We start from the raw sequence: 13,954 nt of genomic DNA, 5'->3' as shown, positions 1-13,954 counted from the left end.
GACGCTTTATCCACTGCACCACCACAGGTCAGAATTTTTAGAATATTTGTTCTAAATCTGTGAAGCATGTCATTGGTATTTTAATAGGAATTGCATTGAATCTATATATTGCTTTGGGTAATATAGACATTTTAATTATGTTAACCCTTCCTATCCATGAACACAGCATATGCTTCCAAATGTTTGTATCTTCCTCAACTTCTTTTTTCAATGTCTTATAATTTTCTAAGTACAAGTTTTTTACCTCCTTGCTTAAATTTATTCCCAGGTATTTTATTTTTTTTGTTACAATAGCTAAGGGGATTGTTTCCTTAATTTCTCTCTCTGATAGTTCATTGTTGGTGTATAAGAATGCCACTGATTTCTGAACATTAATTTTATATGCTGCCACCTTGCCGAACTCATTTATCAGGTCTAGTAGCTTTTGACTGATACTTTAGGGTTTTCTATGTACAGTATCATTTCATCAGCAAATAACGACAGTTTTACTTCTTCTTCTCCAATTTAGATGTGTTTTATTTTTCTTCTTGTCTGAAGAGCCACAGAAATCTTGAGAAAGAAGAACAAAGTTGAAAGAATCACTCTACCTGATATAGATTATACTACAAGGCCACAGTGATCAATCAGCATGGTATGGACCTGGCCAGTTGGCTCAGTGATAGAGCATCGGCCCAGTGTGTGGATGTCCCAGGTTTGATTCCTGGTCAGGGCACACAGGCGAGGCACCCATCTGCTTCTGCACCCCTCCCCCTCTCTCTTCTCTTTGTCTCTCTTCCTTCCCTTCCCAACTTGCTCAATTGGAGCAAGTTGGTCCTGGGTGCTAGAGATGGATCCGTGGCCTCCACCTCAGGTGCTGGGAAGGGCTCAGTTGCTGAGCAGCAGAGCAGCACCCCAGATGGGCAGAGCATTGCCCCCTAGTGGGCTTGCTGGGTGAATCCCGGTCAGGGCGCATATGGGAGTGTCTCTGCCTCCCCTCCTTTCGCTGAATAAGGGCAAAAAAAAAAAATACAGCAGCATAAAAACAAACATATAGATCAATGGAACAGAATAGAGTTCAGAAATGAACCCACACTTTTGTGGTCAATTAGTATTTGACAAAGGAGGCAAGAACATATAATGGGAGAAGGAAGGAAGGAAGGAAGGAAGGAAGGAAGGAAGGAAGGAAGGAAGGAAGGAAGGAAGGGAGGGAGGGAGGGAGGGAGGGAGGGAGGGAGGGAGGGAGGGAGGGAGGGAGGGAGGGAGGAAGGGGGAGGGAGGAAGGGAGGGAGGGAGGGAGGGGAAGGGAAGGAAGGAAGGAAAGAAAGAGTGAGAGAAAGAAGAAAGAAACTAGACCACTCTCTTTCTTTTTTTAAAAAAAAATGTTCTTTGAGACTTTGTTCATTTTAGAGAGGGGTGAGAGAGAGAGACAGACAGAGAGAGAAGGGGGCAAAAGCAGGAAGCATCAAATCCCATATGTGCCTTGACCAGCAAGCCCAGGGTTTCAAATAAGTGTCCTCAGCATTCCAGGTTGTTGCTTTATCCACTGAGCCACCACAGGTCTAAACTAAACCACTTTCTTATACCATACATAAGGATAAACTCAAATGTTAGATTCAAAACCATAATTTTTTTTTCTTTTTTTTGGTGACAGAGACAGAGAGAGGGACAGACAGCCAGGAAGGAAGAGAGATGAGAATCATCAATTCTTTGTTGCGGTACCTTAGTTGTTCATTGATTGCTTTCTCATATGTGCCTTGACCAGGGGGATACAGCAGACCGAGTGACCCCTTGCTCAAGCCAGTGACCTTGGGCTCAAGCTGGTGAGCTTTGCTCAAACCAGATGAGCCCGTACTCAAGCTGGTGACCTCGGGGTCCCGAACCTGGGTTCTCCATGTCTCAGTCCGATGCTCTATCCACTACGCCACCACCTGGCCAAGCAAAACCATAAATTTTTTAAAGAAAACACAGGCAGTAAAATCTTGGACATTTCTCAAAGCAATACTTTTTCTGATATAGCTCCTGGGGCAAAGAAAAAGAAAAAAATTAACAAATGGGACTATATCAAACTAAAAAGTTTTTGCACAGCAAAGGAAACCATCAACAAAATGAAAAGACCATCCCCTGAGTGAGCCATCATATTTGCCAATGATACATCTGATAAGGGGTTAATATGCAAAATTTAAAACTTTTACAACTCAACACCAAAAAAACAACAACAATCCAATTTAAAAATGGGAAATGACCTGAATAGACACTTTTCCAAAGAGGACATACAGATATATGAAAGAGGCCAATAGACATATGAAAAGATGCTCAACCTCACTAATCATCAATAGAAATTCAAATTAAAACCACAATGAGATATATCCTTATAGAATGGCGCTCATCAATAAATTAAGCCCTGGCCAGTTAGCTCAGTCAGTAAGAATGTTGTCCTGAAACACCACGGTTCCTGGTTCAATCTCCAGTTGGGGCACATTTGGGAAGCCACCAATGAATACATAACTGAGTGGAACAACAAATGATTGCTTTTCTCTCTGACTCTCTCTCTCTCTCTCTAAAAAAAAAAAAAAAAAAATTAAAAATCAATTAAAAAATTAAAAATTAAATCAACAAACACGTGTTGGCTAGGATGTGAAGAAAAGGGTAACCTTATGTACTGTTGGTAGGAATGCAGCCTCTGGAGAAAGTAGTATGGAGTTACCCCCCCCCCCAAATTAAAAAAGGAACTGGGCCTGACCTGTGGTGGCGCAGTGGATAAAGCGTCGACCTGGAATGCTGAGGTCACCGGTTCGAAACCCTGGGCTTGCCTGGTCAAGGCACATATGGTACTTGATGCTTCCAGCTCCTCCCCCCGTCTCTCTCTCCTCTCTCTCTGCCTCTCTTTCTCTCTCTCCCCCTCTCTCTCCTCTCTAAAATGAATAAATAAAAAAATAAAAAATAAAAAAATAAATAAAAAAGGAACTGTCTTATGACTTAGTAATTTCACTTTTGGGAATATACCTGAAGAAACCTGAAACACTGATTCGAAAGAATATATGCACCATGTTCATGCAGCATTGTTTACAATAGCCAGGATTTGGAAGCAGCCCACGTGCTCATCAGTAGGAGTGGATGAAAAAGCAGTGGTACATTTATACAATGGAATACTACTTGGGTGTAAAAAAGAAGGAAATCTTACCTTTTGTGACAGCATGGACGGGCCTGGAGTGTATTGTGCTAAGTAAAATAAGTTAGTCAGAGAAAGACAAGTGTCATATAATTTCACATATATGTAGAATTTAATGAACAAAATAAACTAACAATATTGAAATAGATTCATAGAAGCAGAGAACCGACTGACAGCTGTCAGAGGGGAGCGGAATTGGGGGGACTGGGTGAAAAAGGTGAAGGGATTAAGCAAAACAACAAACTCATAGACACAGGCAGCAACGTGGCGATTACCCAAGGGAAAGGGGAGCTGGGGGAGGTGGGAAAGAGGAAAGGGGGTACAAATAGTGATGGGAGGAGACTTGATTTGGCTTGAGAACACACAGTGCAGTATACCACTGATGTGTTATATAGAATTATACACCTGAAACCTATACAAATGTATTAACCAGTGTTACTCTGATAAATTCAATAAGAAAGAAAACCAAAATATAAAGAGTAAAAATAGAAGAAACCATGCTCTACCCACGTCTTCCCTACTCCTCCTCTCTTAGTTGTGGTTTTGTAAGCACGCAGTGTAGCACTCGCCGGGTAAAACAGACACTGGAGACGCTTGGAGAGTTTAAGACAAATCTTTATGGCTAAAAGAATTAGAGAACAAAACAAAGGAAAATAAACCTGCGCAGGGGTGGACTCTAGTGGTAGTAATAAGAGCCACACCAAGCGCCTACAGTCTAGGGGTTTTTATAGCGTAGCAAGCAAGCAGTTCATACAGAAGCAAATTTGGCATTTAGCAATTGGCTCCCCCAAATTAAATTCTAGTCACGTGCCTTAGTAACCAGTCATACAGTTGAAAGCCCCAGCTGGAAATATCCCTATCTATCCCCTAGGATGTGGTTACATTTACTGTCTTAGGAGTTCTTTGTGACTTCCTTATCTCAAGGACTCCTTAGCTCCTAACCATCCTGGGAGTCTAACGACTTCTCTATCTCAAGGACTCTTCAGCTCCTAGCCATCCTGGGAGTCTGGGCTCACCTGTTTACTGGACTAGTTCCTTTGAAGTTATTTCTAAAGCCTATTAATATATTTTATAGCTTTTATTCGAATGTCACAGCAGGTGCCAGTGACGAGCTGCTAGGACCATCTGGCAACCGTGGGGAGACGTCGGAGCTCCTGAGTGTGACAGAACAGCACGGTGGGCAGAGCCCAGGCTGTTGCTGAGTCCAACACACCACTGAGACAAACCAGGAAGTTCCCACCTTTTAAATCCTCGGTAAGTGACAAAATAAACTGTCCTCACTGTGAAGCCACTGTTAGTGAGACTATTTTTGTTACCTTTAGCCAACAGCATATCAATAACAGGAAAATAGTTCAACTAAATTTTAGGAAAAGCACTTGAAGTTGTATAATTATAAAATTTGTACTTAATGTTTTATTATTACTGCTTAACAATATTGGAGTTTAGGAATTATACATATCCCTTTGTGGTTTTTTTTTTTTTTACAGAGACAGAGAGAGAGTCAGAGAGAGGGATAGACAGGGACAGACAGACAGGAACAGAGAGATGAGAAGCATCAATCATCAGTTTTTTGTTGCGACATCTTAGTTCATTGATTGCTTTCTCATACATGCCTTGACCGCAGGCCTTCAGCAGACCGAGTAACCCCTTGCTCGAGCCAGCGACCTTGGGCTCAAGCTGGTGAGCTTTTTTGCTCAAACCAGATGAGACCTCGCTCAAGCTGGCGACCTCGGGGTCTCAAACCTGGGTCCTCCACATCCCAGTCCGATGCTCTATCCACTGCACAACCGCCCGGTCAGGCCCCTTTGTTTTTTTGAATGAGATCATGTAGGTAAGGGGTCAGCAAATTGTGATCTGTGAGCCAATTCCAGTATACCACCAGTTATTTTTCTATTGCCCATGAACAAACCATTTTAATGTTTATACTATTTAATATTTTAAATGGCTGGGAGGGGGATCAAAAGAAGGATATTTCGTTATACATAAAAATTATGTAAAATACAAACTTTTATGTCCATAAAGAAAATGTTATTGAACCCAGCCAGCAGTTTACGGCCTCTTCTGCACTACAGCATCGACGTTGAGTAGTCAGGATAGAGACGAGATTGACAACAGCTCTGAAAAATAACTTCCTAAATGGCCCTTTACAGAGAAAGTTTGTCAACACCTGATATAGATGAAAATAAGAATCTTACATAACAGTTTGTTGGATTTTGAAAAATTATGAAGCTATTGTGAAAAAAAAAGCTATAATGGAAGCTCTGATATATCATGCCTTTGTACATTCCATAACAAAGTCAAGAGCAGGTGACACATTAAAGCAACAAGACTGTAGCCAGTCTGTCATTGTGAATGGACCTCTTTCTCCAATGACTCCATTGTTTTATTACAAAGCTCGCACATCTGTAAGCATGTGCAGTGGTGCACATAACTCTGTGTCATTAGAATATTCAAAACAAGCCGGAAATTGTTCATGATGAGACCAAGTACAAACTGAAGTCAGTGGAATTACTTATACAGTATCTCAAGAGTTTTTTTTCCCAAAGTAGACACAGATAGATATAAGATAAGCATTTTCATAGAATATTGACAAATCAGAAACAATTTTAAAATTATTTTTATTTATTTATTCATTTTAGAGATGTGAAAGAGAGAGAGAGAGAGAGAGAGAGAAGGGGAGGAGGAGCAGGAAGCATCAACTCCCATATGTGCCTTGACCAGACAAGTGCAGGGTTTCGAACCGGCGACCTCAGCATTCCAGGTCGATGCTTTATCCACTGTGCCACCACAGGTCAGGCAAGCCTAGGATTTCGAACTGGTGACAGCAGCATCCCAGGTCGACGCTTTATTCACTGCACCACCACAGGTCAGGCAACAGCATTCCACTTAAAGAAATGGATCCTAAATAACAGATATTTATGTGACAATTTCTGGATAGATTTCAATGGCATCTTTATTTGTAATAGTAAAAGTCTGGAAGCAACTTACAAATCAGTGCTCAAATAGTCTTTTCTTTTTAAAAAAGTATAATTTATCCATGCTATAGAATATTATACCAGCCTTAAGAATAATGTAGTTAAAAACTTTTCATAACCTAGAAAAATACCATAAAATGTTTAGAGTAAAAAGCAGGAGTCAGAATTGTATATTCGGTATGATTCAAGGAAAGGCACCAAAATGTTAAGTTTTCATTGAGAGATAAGATTGCAGGTAAATATCATTTTCTACTTTTCCACATCTTCAAAATTTACTACAGTAAACATGTATTACTTTTAACTACTAGGAAAAGGGAAAAAAAGGAAAATAAATGAACGGGGTGGGTAGAACCTCATCTCTGACCACTCGGCAGGAAAATAATCTGATTTATTTCAGGTGAAATGAATGCTTTTATCCTGAATGAGCAGGTCTCTCCCAAACCTCTTGGCTGTGAGGGAGAGATTTAACTCCCACCCAAGGACAAAGGGAAGCTCTGGGAGGAACAAGCCTAATTAGCAAAACTGGGCTGTGAATAGGCTCTGGAACCGCCCCTGCCCCTGCAGCCTCCCTGCGTGATCTTCTCTGACCCAGCCAATCACCACCCCGCGGCTCTGATCATCTAGATAGAAGGTGTATAAGAATACAATCAGTTTTGAATAATTTGTTCAATACCTTAGACAGTTTAATAGACACAGTCATAGGCTCTCTGTGCTTGTTTTCAAACTTTTATCAGCTGTGTTCTGGTACATACTTACAACTATATTCTATTGTATTTGTATGTCCTCAATAATGAGGCTGCTGGAGAATTGCTGTTGTTCAGTATAGGACTGCAAGCACCGGGAGAACGCCATTACTTCTACATCTTTTCCAAATTTTCATGTTTGGTAGTTGGTATAATTTTTTTTTTTTAAGAACAAGTAAATTTATTTATTTATTCATTTTTAACAAGACAGAGAGAGAGAGTCAGAGAGAGGGATAGACAGGGACAGACAGACAGAAATGGAGAGATGAGAAGCATCAATCATTAGTTTTTCGTTGCGCATTGCAACACCTTAGTTGTTCATTGATTGCTTTCTCATATTTGCCTTGACTGTGGGCCTTTCGCAGACCGAGTAACCCCTTGCTCGAGCCAGCGACCTTGGGTTCAAGTTGGTGAGCTTTTGCTCAAACCAGATGAGCCCACGTTCAAGCTGGCGACCTTGGGGTCTCGAACCTGGGTCCTCGGCATCCCAGTCTGACGCTCTATCCACTGCGCCACCACCTGGTCAGGCGGTAGTTGGTATAATTTTGCTCAACAGATTGATCTTAAAGGAATTTTTGAGATTCCACTGATAAATGTAATATATGATCAATAAATGTTTATCTACAAACTGCCATAAAGGTTTTCGGTAGTAACTGAATTGCTTTGCTTAGAAGAAAACACTGTGGTTTCAATAGTCAAATGTGAAGTTATTAACAAGAGAACATAAGAACAGATAGATACCTACATATTGTTTTTTTGTTTGTTTTTAACTGAAAGGAGGGGAGATTGAGAGACAGGCTCCCACATATGCCCCGACCAGGATTCACCTGGCAACCCCTGTCTGTGGCCAATGCTAGGACCATCCAAGCTATCCTCAGCACCTGGGGTCGACACTCAAACCAGTTGAGCCACTGGCTGAGAGGGGGAAGAGGGAGAGAAAGGGGAAAGGGAAGGGGAGAGAAGCAGATGGTTGCTTCTCTTGTGTGCCCTGACTGGGGATCAAACCTGGGACATCCATATGCCAGGCCAACGCTCTATCCACTGAGCCAACCAGCCAGGGCTATACATATTGTAATCACTGGAACTTACTTAGTTATTCCACTTCCCTGATCTGATCTCACTTTCAGAGTTCTAATGAAGTATACTAAGCAATAAAATATCCCTTAACCTGACCAAATGGTGGCACAGTGGATAGAGCATCAACCTGGGACACTGAGGACCCAAGCTCAAAACCCAAAGGTCGCCAGTTTAAGTGCAGGCTCACCAGCCTGAGCACAAGGGCCACCAGCTTGAGCGTGGGTTCATAGGCATGACCCCATGGTTGCCGGATTGAGCCCAAAAGTTGCTGGCTTAAGCAAGGGGTCACTAGCTCAGCTGGAGTCCCCCTGCCCCCCATCGAGGCACATATTAGAAAGCAATCACTGAACAATGAAAGTACCACAACTATGAGTTGATGTTTTCTCATCTTTCTCCCTTCCTGTCTGTCCCTGTCTGCTCTCAACCTCTCTCTAGGAAAAAAAGTAAGTATGCATACCTCCTTAAAAATGGATAGAAACTATACAGTAATGTGCACGATATAGACAAATGTGGACTTTCAAATATTCAACATCCAAAAAGAATGTTTCTAAGACGTATTTCTCAAAACTCTTGCTTTTCCCCACCAATCATTAGATGTTGAAATCAAATGATATTACAGATAATGGTAGGCTATCATTGTCCAATCCAAAGAACAGCCATTTTCCAGAGAAAGCACATTTTTAAAGGACAACCTTTGACTGGTTTGGTGTGTGTAATTAAAATCACATTATCATAATTATACTTGAATTCAAGCCAACTTTATTTTTGCATCTGCTGAAAAGAAATGACATTAGAGAACTCTTCACAGGAGGTAATTAGGCTTTTAATAGGTAATATTTTCTTTCATCAGTTCGATTGTATCTTCATCTTTGTGTGACATTAAGTATGCATACTTACCTCAGCATGTGATTTGATGAGGCACTTTCTACATTACATATATTTAGTAACGTGGCCTTTGTTTTCTAATTAAGTTACTCAGGATTAGGGCAACTATTCATGAGAATAAAGAAAAGGCAGAGTTTTAAATATTTTATATATGTTACTTTCTATAAATTGTACTGAAACAACCAAGCCTGAAGTATGAATCTATACAAATTTTAAGAAAAATGGTTACACTCACTAGCAAGCTAATACAAAGCTTATCAATGTAGTATGTTTCTTGCTTTTGTATTAGGAAGAAAGTTTGTGATCATATATTTTAAAAGATACGTTTACTTTCATGGAAAATTTGGATGAGAGGATCATTCAAGGAGGGGAGTTGGACTTTAGAACTAGAAAAAATAGCTTAGCTTCTGACTATATACAGGGTGGAGAAAAAGTAGGTTTATAGTTGTGAGTACAAAAAACACAAGAGTTTATTGTTGTATTATTTATTAATTACTGTATTTTCTATACAAATGATTTTAAATCTACTTTTGCCCTGCCCTGTATTGAAAAACAACTTTGAGCCTGACCTGTGGTGGCGCAGTGGATAACGCATCGACCTGGAAATGCTGAGGTCGCCGGTTTGAAACCCTGGGCTTGCCCGGTCAAGGCACATATGGGAGTTGATGCTTCCAGCTCCTCCCCCCTTCTCTCTCTCTGACTCTCTCTCTCTCTTTCTCTCTCTCCTCTCTAAAAATGAATAAAGAAAAAAAAAAGGAAAAAAAAGATTTAAAAAAAAAAAAAAAAGAAAAACAACTTTGAAGTATATTTTTATTTTAGAAAGAAAGAGAAACATTGATTTGTAGTTCCACTTATGCATTCACTGGTTGAATCTTGTATTTGACTTGACCTGGGATCAAACACACAACCTTGGTGTATTGGGATGACACTCCAACCAACTGAACTACCCTGGGACAACATTGAGTTATTTAAAAAATTATTTATACAATTCCAAGTTTATTAGAATTGACAGTTATCAATAAGACTGATGGATGAAATTATTTGACTAAAATTTTTATTAGAGAAGTAGAAATGGGCATTTCCAAAACCTCCAAGAAAGCATAATATCTACTTGTAAAGTAAATATTGGGACTTTAAAGCAACATTTACATGAAATAAAATATATACATATTTTGTTACTGTTAATCCAAAATATTAGAACATTTTCAAAGACCAGTTTTTGAGAGTGCTAGGCTCACTGTGAATTGCTGTTTGATCATTTTAGATGGATAATAACTTCTAAAAATTTGAATGAGATGTAATTTAATAATTTTAAAAACTGAAGCAGTCATGATGTGAGCAGGATAGTTTTTATATTTCTTCTTTCTAGTAAGGACCAACCGAACCACCCCATTTAATATTGTAAAGTTTCACTTTCTCCCTACCCTACCCAGAACCATCTCTTTTCCCTGTACTACTTCTTCTTTCTTCCCCTTTCTCTTTTCTTTTTTCCTTCCTTCCTTCCTTCCTTCCTTCCTTCCTTCCTTCCTTCCTTCCTTCCTTCCTTCCTTCCTTCCTCCCTCCCTCCCTTTCTTCCCTCCCTCCCTCCTTCCTTCCTTTTTTCTTTCTTTTCTTTCTTATTTCTTTTTTGTATTTTTTCTGAAGTGAGAAGTAGGGAGGCAGGGAGACAGATTACCGCATGCACCCAAATAGGATCCACCTGGCATGCCCACCAGGGGGCAATGCGCTGTCCATCTGGGGCGTTGCTCCATTGCATGCAACTGGAGCCATTCTAGCACCTGAGGTGGAGGCCATGGAGCCGTCCTCGGCACCTGGACCAACTTTGTTTCAATGGAGCCTTGGCTGTGGGAGGGGAAGAGAGAGATAAAGGAGAGGGGGAAGGGTGGAGAAGCAGATGGGCGCTTCTCCTGTGTGCCCTGGTTGGGGATCAAACCCGGAACTTCTACATGCCAGCCCAATGCTCTACCACTGAGCCAAATGGCCAGGGCCTCTACTTATTTCTTTTTACATGAAAGTTTCACTGTCTGATGTACTTTGGTATTTATTATGTTTACTATTTTTTATACTTTCCCTTTGCTACTTATGACACAAACTTTAAAAAGGCATGAACCTTCTGGTTTGTTCTTTGATGCATCTTAATTCCCTAGAGCAATATCTGGCACAAAAATAAATTCTCAATAAATATTGTGAATTAATACATGTCTAAGGGAATAAGTGAATTTCATCCACATAGAACTTCAATAGTCTAGCTACTGTGTTATTGGAAATAGTATTGGCTACCTACCAAAGGCTAAAAACAAACATGTTTAAAAGATCTTATGTATGCTATTTCATTTAATTTTTGCAATAACATTATCAGGTAGACATTTTTATCCTCATTTTTTAAATGGACAGTTTGAGAGCTTAAGTACCTTTCCAAAATCTCAGAGCTACTAAATGCAAGGGCTAAAATTTACACAAAATTCTATGCTTTTAAAAATACTTCTTCTGATATAGCCTGTTCTAGAACAATGATTTCTCTAGAACTCATGCTTATTTTTATTTGACTTCACTGAAACTTCTGTGAGCACATATATTTCTTTATATTTTAATAGATACTATATTTCCATAGTTGAAATAGGAAATATAAAAAGATAGCTACTGAAGAGTATGACTCCCTCCCTGTACACCCAGTTTTCCCATCAACTCTTTGCTCTTCTACTAATAACTATTTCTATAGTTTTCCAGTCACTTTATCGAAAACAAAATACATATGAAATTTTCTTCCTTTCTTACATATTGGGTAGCTTACTGTAACATGAGAGCTGATATTTTGTGTCAATGGATTTAAATGTAGTGAATAATCTCTTCTTCCTTTGATTTGAAAAAAATTTGATATGAATCACTTATTAATCTTGGGCTAATAGCCCAAGGTAAATTGTCCTGTGACATTTGACTGACATTAATAATTTAAAATGTCAAAGGAAGTTATAAAGGTATCAGTAGGGTTCTTAAACCCTTCGCTTTACTTTAATATACACTAATTAAAGTGCTTACTGCTCCTGGGGGAGCTCAGAAAATGTGGAGAGTAAGGGAGGCTGGTGCCCGAGTGGGGCTATGACAGGCCAGCCTGACGTGCCATTTGACACAGTGAGAACCACGTGCAGAAATACCGTGCGCCTGGCATGGCTGACCCTTCCATCACCTTCCTCCTTGGCTTGTGGGGAGGTGGGTGAGCCTCTGACTTTACAGGGTCCCAATGAAATTCCTGAGATCCCTCAAAAAAAAGTTCATGACTGATATTTTGAAGATTTCTTTTAATGATTTTTATAATCTCTCAACAACTTGGTACATGAGAGTTTAGATATTTTTGCTTGAAACGTATTGGAATATTGGAGCAAGATTCAACTTTATTAACTTTTTGAACTAATAGCATTAATTTTTTTCCAGAACATAAACACATAATTTTCCCCCCTAAGCACAGGAACTGGGAAATCCATTCTGTTAAAAATAAGGACCAGATTCTGGATAGCTACATTTAGTGTTGAGGTCTGAAATCACTTCAGCATCGTCTGGAGCAAGGCTGGCTTCACAGGCAAGTGGACCTTTATGTCACAAAGGGCTTGTACTTAGGACTCTGCTTAGTTTATTATTTACTTATTTACTTTTCTTAAGTGAGAAGCTGGGAGGCAGAGGGACTCCTGCACGCATCCCAACCGGGAGCCACCCGGCAAGCCCCGCTATGGGGCGATCTCTGCTCATCTGGAGCCGTTGCTCTGTTGCTCAGCAACCAAGCCATTCCAGTGCCTGAAGCGAGGCCATGGAGCCATCCTCAGCACCCAAGGCCAACTTGTTCCAGTGGAGCTTTGGCTGTTGGAGGAGAAGAGAAAGATAGAGAGAAGGAAGAGAGGGAGGGGAAGAGAAGCAGATGGTCACTTCTTCTGTGTACCCTGACTAGGGATCGAACCCAGGACATCCTCAAGTCAGGATAAAGCTCTACCGCTGGGCCAATCATCCAGGACCCTCTCTTCTTAGTTTAATGCTCTACTGCTGCTGTCTTGAAATTCTTAATAATTTTTAAACAAAGAGATTCACATTTTCATTTTCATTGGGTCTCACAAATAATGTAGACAGTTGCAACAGTTTTTCACTATTTAACAGGATGCTGCTAGAGTTATGATTTATTTATCTTTGCATTGCTTTCTACATTTAAATTATATTGTAAATCGTGTTTACTTTTGACACTGGCAATATTTCTGCCAGTGAGATTTCTCTACCTTGACAGTTACATTGTAGAAAAATGGTTCTGTGTTTCTTCTCAAAGTATATATTTTAGTCACAGTTGATTCATAAAATGTTTAAGAAGGCACTCTGTCAGATGATTGTATTGTACATATTAAGGCTCTTTTAAACACAGTGTTAGAGATCTAGTTTTTAGACTGCCAGGAGAGAATGATAGAAATAAGCACTCACTTTATTTCAAGGCCATTTCCCACCCTGGCCAGATAGTTCAGTTGTCCTGCTATGCAAAGTTTGTAAGTTCAGTCCCCACTCAGACAATGCAGAAACAGGCCAATGTTTCTGTCTCTCTCTCTCTCTCTCTGAAAAATAAATAATTTTTAAAAAGGACTATTTCCCCCATTAGTTAGTATTTAGTGCCTACTGATATTATCATAGCTGACATTAGGTTCTTTAAAGTCAGTTCCAGATGTGTTATAAGAAAATTAGATGGCAAGGGTTATTGAGTTCCTACAATGTGCTAATCAATTTGTGTGCAACACAAAGTAAGAGAAAAGCCCTACCACAAGTTCACATCAATTCTGGCCCTTTCTTACCCCTGTGGCACTGCAGACACCCACCATGTTGTCCTCACACCAATACAGTGCTACCCAAGTCCCCTGCAAAATGTAGGGATGAGAAATCTTCTTGACAGTCCTAGAAGCCTATCTAGTTGTTTTAGATTTTGAATGTAACAAACTGCCAGCTTTATTGCGTAAGAGAAATCCAAGGATCAAAGAGACTTATAGATTCAACCTCACCCCCCCCCAAAAAAAAAACACCCCAGTATCTTTCAGAAGAGGAAAATAAGAGATTTTTAGGAAAGCTTATGCTATTATTTCTGGTGTGTTTATACAACAGGCCAGCAG

The 13,954-nt window shown here is 39.9% G+C and overlaps 1 long non-coding RNA gene across 1 annotated transcript in view; it reads left to right on the top strand.

The window, feature by feature from the left end:
• The window catches only part of LOC136324761 (uncharacterized), a 50,969-nt gene that overhangs the window by 7,918 nt on the left and 29,097 nt on the right, over nucleotides 1-13,954 (top strand). Inside the window, exon 2 of the long non-coding RNA XR_010729136.1 lies at nucleotides 4,244-4,402. This is a non-coding gene — a long non-coding RNA (uncharacterized lncRNA). The remainder of the gene's footprint in view (nucleotides 1-4,243; nucleotides 4,403-13,954) is intronic.

This window comes from Saccopteryx bilineata, chromosome 2 (assembly GCF_036850765.1).
Source record: "Saccopteryx bilineata isolate mSacBil1 chromosome 2, mSacBil1_pri_phased_curated, whole genome shotgun sequence".
Classification (NCBI taxonomy): Eukaryota; Metazoa; Chordata; class Mammalia; order Chiroptera; family Emballonuridae; genus Saccopteryx; species Saccopteryx bilineata.
The sequence above is the reverse complement of the archived record's forward strand: the minus strand, read 5'-3'. Positions and strand labels throughout refer to the sequence as shown.